Below are 8,644 nucleotides of genomic sequence, written 5' to 3' on the forward strand. Positions count from 1 at the left end.
TTGCAAAATGAATCTCTATCAGATGGCCCTCTAAATTACATTGGACGTCCATTGGCATTAATGACCGCACTCTTAAAAGTAAATATTTCCCTATTTTTACATCAATGTTTAAATGGATTTGATGTCAACAGTGACTTTTTTGCGCATGTAAGAATGATAGAGCACATTTCATAATGCAAAATTGAACTGGTCTGAATGTTCAATCTCCTCCGTCTCTGACGTTGGTCTCCATGGCAACACGTGACAACAGAGCACGGGGGCAGGCGGTCGGTCCGGCTGCGTACAAAAAAAGAAGTCAATGAACGCCAGTCCCCAAAGTGCCGCCGTTCAGAATGCGAATAGAAATTCTGCAAAAGCACGCGCACACAAAAAGACGTAGCGACTACCCACGGAAAAAAAAATGCTCTGCCTTTTGATCTAAAAAGTCTCTCCGGAGCAAAAAAAAAAAAATGCAAGAGCATAAAAATATATGGATAGCTAGCATAAAAGTTGAGCTTCGTTCAATCCGCGTGAACTGTGATGAACTCATTTTAATTCATTCAAGTCTTCCATTTTGGCTCAAACAGGCCATCTTTGAAAATTCAGTTGCACTTGCTAATATGAAATGCCTGGCCTTGTCATGTATCCACTCATATTGAATGCTTTTTCTTGTCATTATACAATTATAATGAGATTTAAAGCTTCACCACAAAGTGCACAAATACAACAACAAACAAATAAATCATCAATAAATAATAAATAAACAATCCCTCCCAGAAATTATACAGTAATCCCTCGATTATCGCGTCGAATTAATTTTTTTGCGGTCGATTGATCGCCAGTCTTTTGGTCGCTGTCTTTTGGTCGCCGGTCTTTTGGTCGCCCCGACCGCGACAACGGGCGACCAAAAGACCGGCGACCAAAAGACCGGCGACCAAAAGACCGGCGACCAATCGACCGTGTACCCCTAATGGAATTGGACATTTACAACAGGGACTCAAATGCAACATTTGCGTAAAAAAACATGCCTGCAGAAACCTAACCGCCATTATCAAAAGTGTCCAAATAAGGACATTAACATCCGACGTTATTTCCTTAACATGGGTTGGATGAGTGTGTGTGTGTGTGTGTGATCACGAGGCAAGTGCGAGTATGAAGAATCAGAGCGAGCGCTCTGCGCTGCCTCCCTTACCGGGGTGGTCTCAGGTCAGCCAACTCACACACGCCGGAGTGTCTGCATGATTAAAAGAGGCAAAGTGGGGCAGACGAACACTCCGAGCTGTGTGAAATCGCTGCAGTGACGCCTGACGCAAACTTCGCAGGCTTCCTTAACCTCGCCTTCACCTTTACTTTCCGACCCCAAAGAGGTCTTTAAGTGTTTCATGGGCGCTTTTACGCGGCGGCGTTCACCCCAAAAGCCGCACGCCCGCCGCAAAGTGTCAATTATTTACGTTTGATTTGTCTTGGAGATTACATTTTGCAAATTAAAGAAAATTTTGTGCACGTGTTTGAAATGGAACGGTATTTCCAGACGCTTGAATTATAAATCAAAATGTGTATGGAGATATTAAAAAGTATTGTAGGGATCTTATTGTAATAAAGAATGAAGTGATGTACAAATTTCGTTATTTATTTCATGAACAGACAGACTGGCATAGTTAAGATTTAAATATTTTTAAAGGAAATATCCTGAATGTAGGGTATTAGACTCAAATATATGTCTAAAAATTAGAACATCTTTAAATAAAAAGAAATAATTGCAAAATTTGTTTTTAAAAAAAAGTAATTTATTATATTTAAAACCTTAAAAAAATAATTAAATCCTGCTTTTGAAATCATTTTTCATCTTTTCCCCAGTATTTAATTCATTGAGTTTCTTCATATTTTAAACTCATCTTTTACATTAAATTTACTTTTTTTTTGAGAATTTCAGCTTTTTTTGTGATATTTTTCCAAATAACTAACATTTTTTTTCTTATTTAAATTATCATCAAATAAGCGTACCAGTATTTATATTTTAAACTAATTCATTTTGAGTGTTTTCACATTTTAAACTCATCTTTTACATTAAAGTTTTTTGGGAGAATTTCAGCTTTTTTGTGATATTTTTCCAAATAGCTGACATTTTTTTCTTATTTAAATTATCATCAAATGAACGTACTTTTGTATGCCTCGATCCTTTTTGACGAACATTTGCTAAAAACAAATTCAGGCCTCATAAAAAAAATCTACGTTTGAATGCCTTGACCTTTGACCCCAAAAGGGTCAAACAAAAAAGCTTTCAAGATGGAAAGCCGTCTTGAGGCACGTGGACAGCAAAAACAATATGTTTGTTCAGATGTCTACCACGTACTGTTGGGGAGAGTCTGGCGTGGAAAAAAACATGCCGTGTTTGATAAGATTAAGTCAACAGTATCTTTGCCTTTATTTTTTTGCTTTCTTTTTCACGTCTGGAGGGAGTAACAAATGTTTGCCCGAGTCGTCAGCCCCGGGTCAATCGGCCTCGTGTTTTTTTTTCAGATGGAACGGAGCTTAACCCGCCCAAAACCCGCAACACCGGCTTACTACTTGGAACCGGGCATTATGAAACACTTTTCCAGGATTAGGAGGAAACAACAACAATATAAAGCGCTATTAGCGCCGCTAAGTTTCAACGCGCTCTCGGGTTAACGTGAAAAACTTCTCGCCGAGTTCATTTCGGGGTCAGTCGGGATGTTTGGTCACCGACTTCGCGATGATTATCCATCGGGTAAATTGGTCTAAAAATTTACTACCAATTGGGTAAGATCTTACTTTTTGAAATAGCTGTAGAAATAGCCAAGTAATGCAAATATGGCCACTAGGCATGTCTTCTTATGACTTTTTGGGGAGTACCAATGATAAACAAGTACCCCAAAATTGAAATTGTTACAAAGCAAAACCAGTCTTTTTACGCATGAATTCTAGAGGCTTTTTTGTGGGTCTACTCATGATCAACAAGTCACCAAATTCCAAGTGTCCCAAACTGGATTTAGGGGCTGCATTTTCAAACATTTGTCGGCGTCCCTTAACAAAAAAAAAATGCTTATTCATACCAAATTAACAACATTTTCCTGAGTTTTCAGGTATGTCTCTTTGAGACTTTTTGGTAAATAAGCCTATCAAATTCCATGTTGCCATATCAAGCTAGTGAAGTGGGTCTCATATCCACATTTCAATATGAGAGCCACTTCACTAGCTAGCTGTATTTTCAAAATTTCCGGCGGATGACAACTAGGTCATTTTTGAGGAAGGAGAAAAAAAAATGTGTCCAATCCAAGAATAACAAAAAAGCGTACTCGCGCTGCCTAAAAAGTTCAAATAAAAACCTGCAAATCCAGCAGCTTCTAAGCAGCCTTGTGCAAGCTTTGTTGGGATTACATCATCAGAGGTTTGCGCAGTGTAATGGATGTGAGATTCTTCTCCGTGGCTACTCAGGGGACGGACGTAGTGATGAGGAGGGCAAGCGGCGAAAAAAAAAACAGTCCACTACCCCCCCTAATCATTTCAGAGGAGCCGCCAAACATCTGCCCGAGATTAGCCGGGCTATTGTCGGAGCAAATCCGCCGAAGATGACTTCCGGCCCGGTTCGCACGGTCCTGGCGACCGCTCGACAAAGACGCCCCTACAAACGGGTAAATGAATAGATTTGGCGATAAGACGAACGGCGACTGCCCTTCTCCGCAGCCGCCAAAAAAACTTTACTGGATCCACGCAACGAGCAACGGCGAGGAAGATGAAGAAAACGGGTTGTGATAGAAGAAATGATTTCAGAATAATCACAGAGATGACCATGAATCATGTCAAACGGTATATTTATCTACGGTCCCTACCAACTCATTACTCCATTTTCCGTACCGCTAAACTTTGCAAGGATCACGGGGGGTGCCGGAGCCTATCACAGCCAACTTGATGGCCAGCAAATGACAAGACACAGGGAGATGGACAACCATTCACGCCCAAACTCGTACCTAGGAGCCGTTTAGAGTGTTCAACCAGCCTAGAATGCGAGTTTTTGGGATGTTGCAGGGAACTGGAGTACCCGGGGAAAACCCACATACAGGCCATAACATGCAAACTCCACACAGGAAGGTCGGAACCCATAGAATGCAAGTTTTTGGGATGTTTCACGAAATTGGAGTACCCGGAAAAAAAAAAAAAAATTCTTCCCGATGAACGGTTTTGGTGCCTTAGCGATGCTAGCTGTCCAATCAGGAGGCCTCAACTGAGTGAAATTCATCTATTGGTGCTTGTGCAGCAGTAAAACTGCTTTTGTCGGAAGCCAATAAGTTGAAAATGTGGTCACGGCTATTCGCTACATTTATCTTTTACGCATTATTTAGGTTGCAATTGGAAGAAGAAAAAAACACTTATCTCGGGGGAAAATGTTCCGGCAGAGCTAATGGGTATTTGTTATTGGTTAAAACGCGAGCTTGAAAACCGGAAGCCATCTTTTGAGACCGAGACGCTGCAGCGGTTGCGTTTTCGGGCTAATGGATGACAAGAGGTCACATAAGGTGGCTGCTTGTTGTTATTTCATGAATTGACTTCTTTTTTTTTTATAAAGATGGGCAGAGATTTGTCCATCAATATATATATATATATATATATATATATATATATATGAAATGCCCAACTTGGAATAAAGCGTTTGAGTAATTAAAATATAAAAGTGTTTCTGAATAACGTGGATTTGCATTTGGACAAATTCATGTAAAATTGGGGTCATTCACTTTTAGACACAGATTATTAAACTCAAAACAGTTCAACTATATAATCAAAAATATTTTTAAAATCACATTTTAAAACCATTTTAAAATCCCAATTGGTGTTATTAACATAAATTCAGTTATTTATTCTACAAGTGAATATTGCTTAAGGTTTCAATTCCTAAAAAATGAAATAAAACACAATAAATGCATGAACGTAATAATTCCTAACTACATGAATAATTCTGCTCCCCATTTTATTAGTACAATGCGCTATGATTTGAACAGCTTATTATCGTTTTCAGATGAAACAGCCAAATTTGCCTTGGAAAAAGCCTCCGTTCTGACGGGCGCGTCCCCTCGGATGCCCCCCGATTCAACTCGTGGGGGGGCTCCCCCCCCACCAAGCTTCAAAAAGAGAGGGCGGTCTCCGAGTTGGAAGCTGATCAAATATGAATGCGGCTAGGCGATCACATGGAACGAAGACACCTCATTTGCTCTCAAAAGATCAAATACCTGGACTTGAATAAGGAAAAAAGTCTACACACCCTTCCTCGCTTAAGTGGAAGAAAAAGCCATGAATCGGCACATGCGTGCAATAAAGTTATTCATTATCTTAACAGGTGTTTGCGTATGTAACGTCTCTTTGCAGTTGACTTGGTCAAAGTAAAACGTCGCAATATCCTAACGACTTTGTTACATTTTTGTGGGTCTACTTATGAAAGAATTCTCCATCAAATGTGGTGTTGCTAAGTGGAACTTGCGTGGAGAGTTGAATTTATAAACAATTGTCCACAGTGCTATCGAGCCAAAATGGCTGCTTTGAAACCAAGATGGCAGACTACCTTTGTGTTTATATACGTGGCTTCTTGAGACTTTTTTGGGAGTTTACTCATGATAGAATTGTCCACCAGATTTCAGGAATAATTGCCTTTTTAAAAACAGTTCTCTAAACTGCCACTGAGCCAAAATGGCTGCTTTGGAACCAAGATGGCAGACTACCTTTGTGTTTATATACGTGGCTTCTTGAGACTTTTTTGGGAGTCTACTCATGATAGAATTGTGCACTAGATTTCAGTTTGCTAACTTGCTAGGAAGAGTTGTCTTTTTAAAAACAGTTCCCTAAAGTGCTGCCAAGCCAAAATGGCTGCTTTGGAACCAAAATGGCAGACTTTCTTTTTGTTTTCTTATGTGGCTCTTTGAGACTTTTTGTCAGTCGACTCATGATGGAATTGTCTTTTTAAAAACAGTTCTCTAAACTGCCACTGAGCCAAAATGGCTGCTTTGGAACCAAAATGCCTTTGTATTTTTATAAGTAGGCTTTTTAGACTTTTTTCTGGGTCTATTCAAGTAGATGTCTCCACCAAATTTTAGGTTGCCAAGGCTAACTTGCTGGCTTTATTTTTTTTTAAACATTCTCGATGGTGCAAATGAGCCAAAATGTCTGCCCTCCTGTACTTGTTCATGCTTCTTGAGATTTTTGTGGGTCTTCTCAACAAAATATGACAACCTAATTTCATTCCAATTCCAAGTTGAAGCAGCGGGTCACTTATTCACATTCGTCCTGGCCGTAAATCTCCATCAGCGCACCTATTTCTATTGCAAATGGTTGCGTCCAATAGAGCGAGTTGAAGTTGAATGGCTTGTGATTTTGACACATTGGCCTCTAATTGCCTATCGTTAGCGTCGCTGCCAGTTTTGTCCTCGCACAAAGCCTTTCGCTACTCGGCGAGCCAGGTATCGCTTAAAGGCACAATATGGCCTCTCAACATACAAAGGTGGATTCCCACAAAGCAATAAAGGTTCAGGACTGGATACTTATAATAACTGGGTTGCTACATGACCATTCCTTTGAAAATGTTGGCCTTTAGTTATAAACTCATTGGCTGCCATTTGACAGGGATTGAAGAACCACTTTTTACATTGACCACATAGAATTAAAAAAAAAAAAAACACAAAATGGCATTTCTGGAAAAATTCTGTAGAGATTCTTTGGGGAATTCCTGTTACTTTTAAAGCATTTATGCTGAATATTAAATTATTCGCTGCCACTCACAGCGCTAGGCGTCCAATCCGTTTGGACAGGGAGATGTGGCAGCAATCTATATTCAAGGTCGCCCTCAATGTAGTGTTGCAGACCAAAATGGCAACTTGTTTAATATGAATACAAATATTGAAATATTGAGTATGTAAACCCTCCGGGTGGAAATTTTGCGTTACACGCGTAATCCGCCAAACAAACACGGCATCAAACAACGGCGTTGAGAACGTCGTTTGAGTGACAAGACGGCATATTCCGATGGGTATGCTGGTCTGATTTGGACATGACACATTTGACATTCTTGACTTGACAGATCTTGTCATTGGCTGATTTGTGACAGATGGGCGGGACATCCCTTATAAACACAGAATCAAAACAATTACAACTCAAACTAGCTACGGTCAACTTTTAAACAAAATGGGAGAACTTAGCTTTAACCATGGTGAACTGTTTTAAAAGTATGTCCATTATTTTTAATGACTTTTTGACTATTACATGAACTGCCATTTTTACATAGGGCTCCTTTAAATGCCCGAAAATAGTCAGTTGCCCTATTAAGGGTTAACAAGTCAACAAACGACAACTTCTGCAAGGTTTCACTTACCAACTCCACTAACAAAACTAGCACAATGCACGCGTTGTAGTTTTTTTAAAGTGACAATGTGAGTGATGGGCCACCACTCGGGACCCGGAGTAGTGCAGTATTGGTTGGGGGAGGACGAGGAGGATGGGGGGCGGTCGACGAGTATAAACAGAGTAAAAATAGCCTCTCTGCTATCACAGGCTTCCCCACAGTGCCGTTATATAATGGCCCGAGCTGGGATGAATGACATCACGGGTAGTCTCGCAATCACAAAGCCAGTGCGTCCTTTGCAACAAAAAAAAGACTGCTATATAGTAAGTAGTAGTAGTAGTAGTAGTAGTACATTACAGTACTAAAAGCGTACACGCCCGGAGAGATGGCGACTCATCAAGCCCGGATTGGAATCAGCTGCTCGCCTCGCATGTCCACACTTCCGCGATGGTGAAACGCAGTTATTTTGACCAAAAAAAAGCCCAAAAAGGTGAACAAATAAGCGCAAACGCACAGTTGCGCAACGTCAATGTGATTAGAAGTACTTTAAATGAGGCTAAGAGTGTTAAAAAGGCTTAAAAAGGGAAGGGAAAGTGAGCGGAAGGAGTGGCGCAGTTGAAAGAGCCGGCAAGCCGGGTTGAGACGCTCGGCGTTCGGCTACGAAGCGCGCGGAACGCCGGTAGCGCCGGAGCTCTCAACTTTGCCCCACCGAGGCGAACGCGACGCGGGGAGTGTGACGAGGGGAGTGTGGGGGTGCTTACTGTCATTGACGACGACGACAGCGGTCGGGCAGGCAGTGGGTTCCGGGTGCCTTTCCTCTCTCCTCCGCGTCGTCCTCCGGTAGGCTCCGCTGGGCTCCGCTGGGCTCCGCTGGGTTCGGCCGGGCTCGGCTAGGCTCGGCTGGGCTCGGCTAGGCTCGGCAAGCTTCGCCACCCCCCCTCGCGTGCGCTGGCTTGTGCTCCGGGGCTGGAGGGCGGAAAGCGCGGCTGTCGCTCTCCTCCCCGCCTGCTGATGTCTGCGGCGGGCGGGCTGCTGGCCCCCACCACCGGCGTGACCGTCACAGAGGCGCGGCAAGTTCACGGGGCGAGCACGCAGCCGAGTGACACGACTACTCATGCACACACGCGAGGAAAAAAAGAACAACAAAAAAGTACCGGTAGTAGAGATGTGCACGCGCGCACGCACGCGCACTCCCGGGGACCGCGTCGCGTGTGCGTGTGTTTGCGTGTGTTCCAGTTTCTAACATTTCCCCCATTCTATTTACACAATACGTATTGGCGTTTCTGACCATACTTGGCTTGTTGACTGCCATTGACAGTCCTA

At 42.3% G+C, this 8,644-nt stretch overlaps 1 protein-coding gene across 1 annotated transcript in view; it reads right to left on the minus strand.

The window, feature by feature from the left end:
* atxn1a (ataxin 1a) overlaps positions 1-8,461 on the minus strand; it is a 30,601-nt gene extending 22,140 nt beyond the window's left edge. The window contains exon 1 of the mRNA XM_077591401.1: positions 8,083-8,461. The gene's annotated coding sequence lies outside the window, so the exon portion shown is untranslated. The remainder of the gene's footprint in view (positions 1-8,082) is intronic.
* Positions 8,462-8,644: the final 183 nt, after the last annotated feature.

This window comes from Stigmatopora argus, chromosome 21, assembly GCF_051989625.1.
Source record: "Stigmatopora argus isolate UIUO_Sarg chromosome 21, RoL_Sarg_1.0, whole genome shotgun sequence".
Lineage (NCBI taxonomy): Eukaryota > Metazoa > Chordata > Actinopteri > Syngnathiformes > Syngnathidae > Stigmatopora > Stigmatopora argus.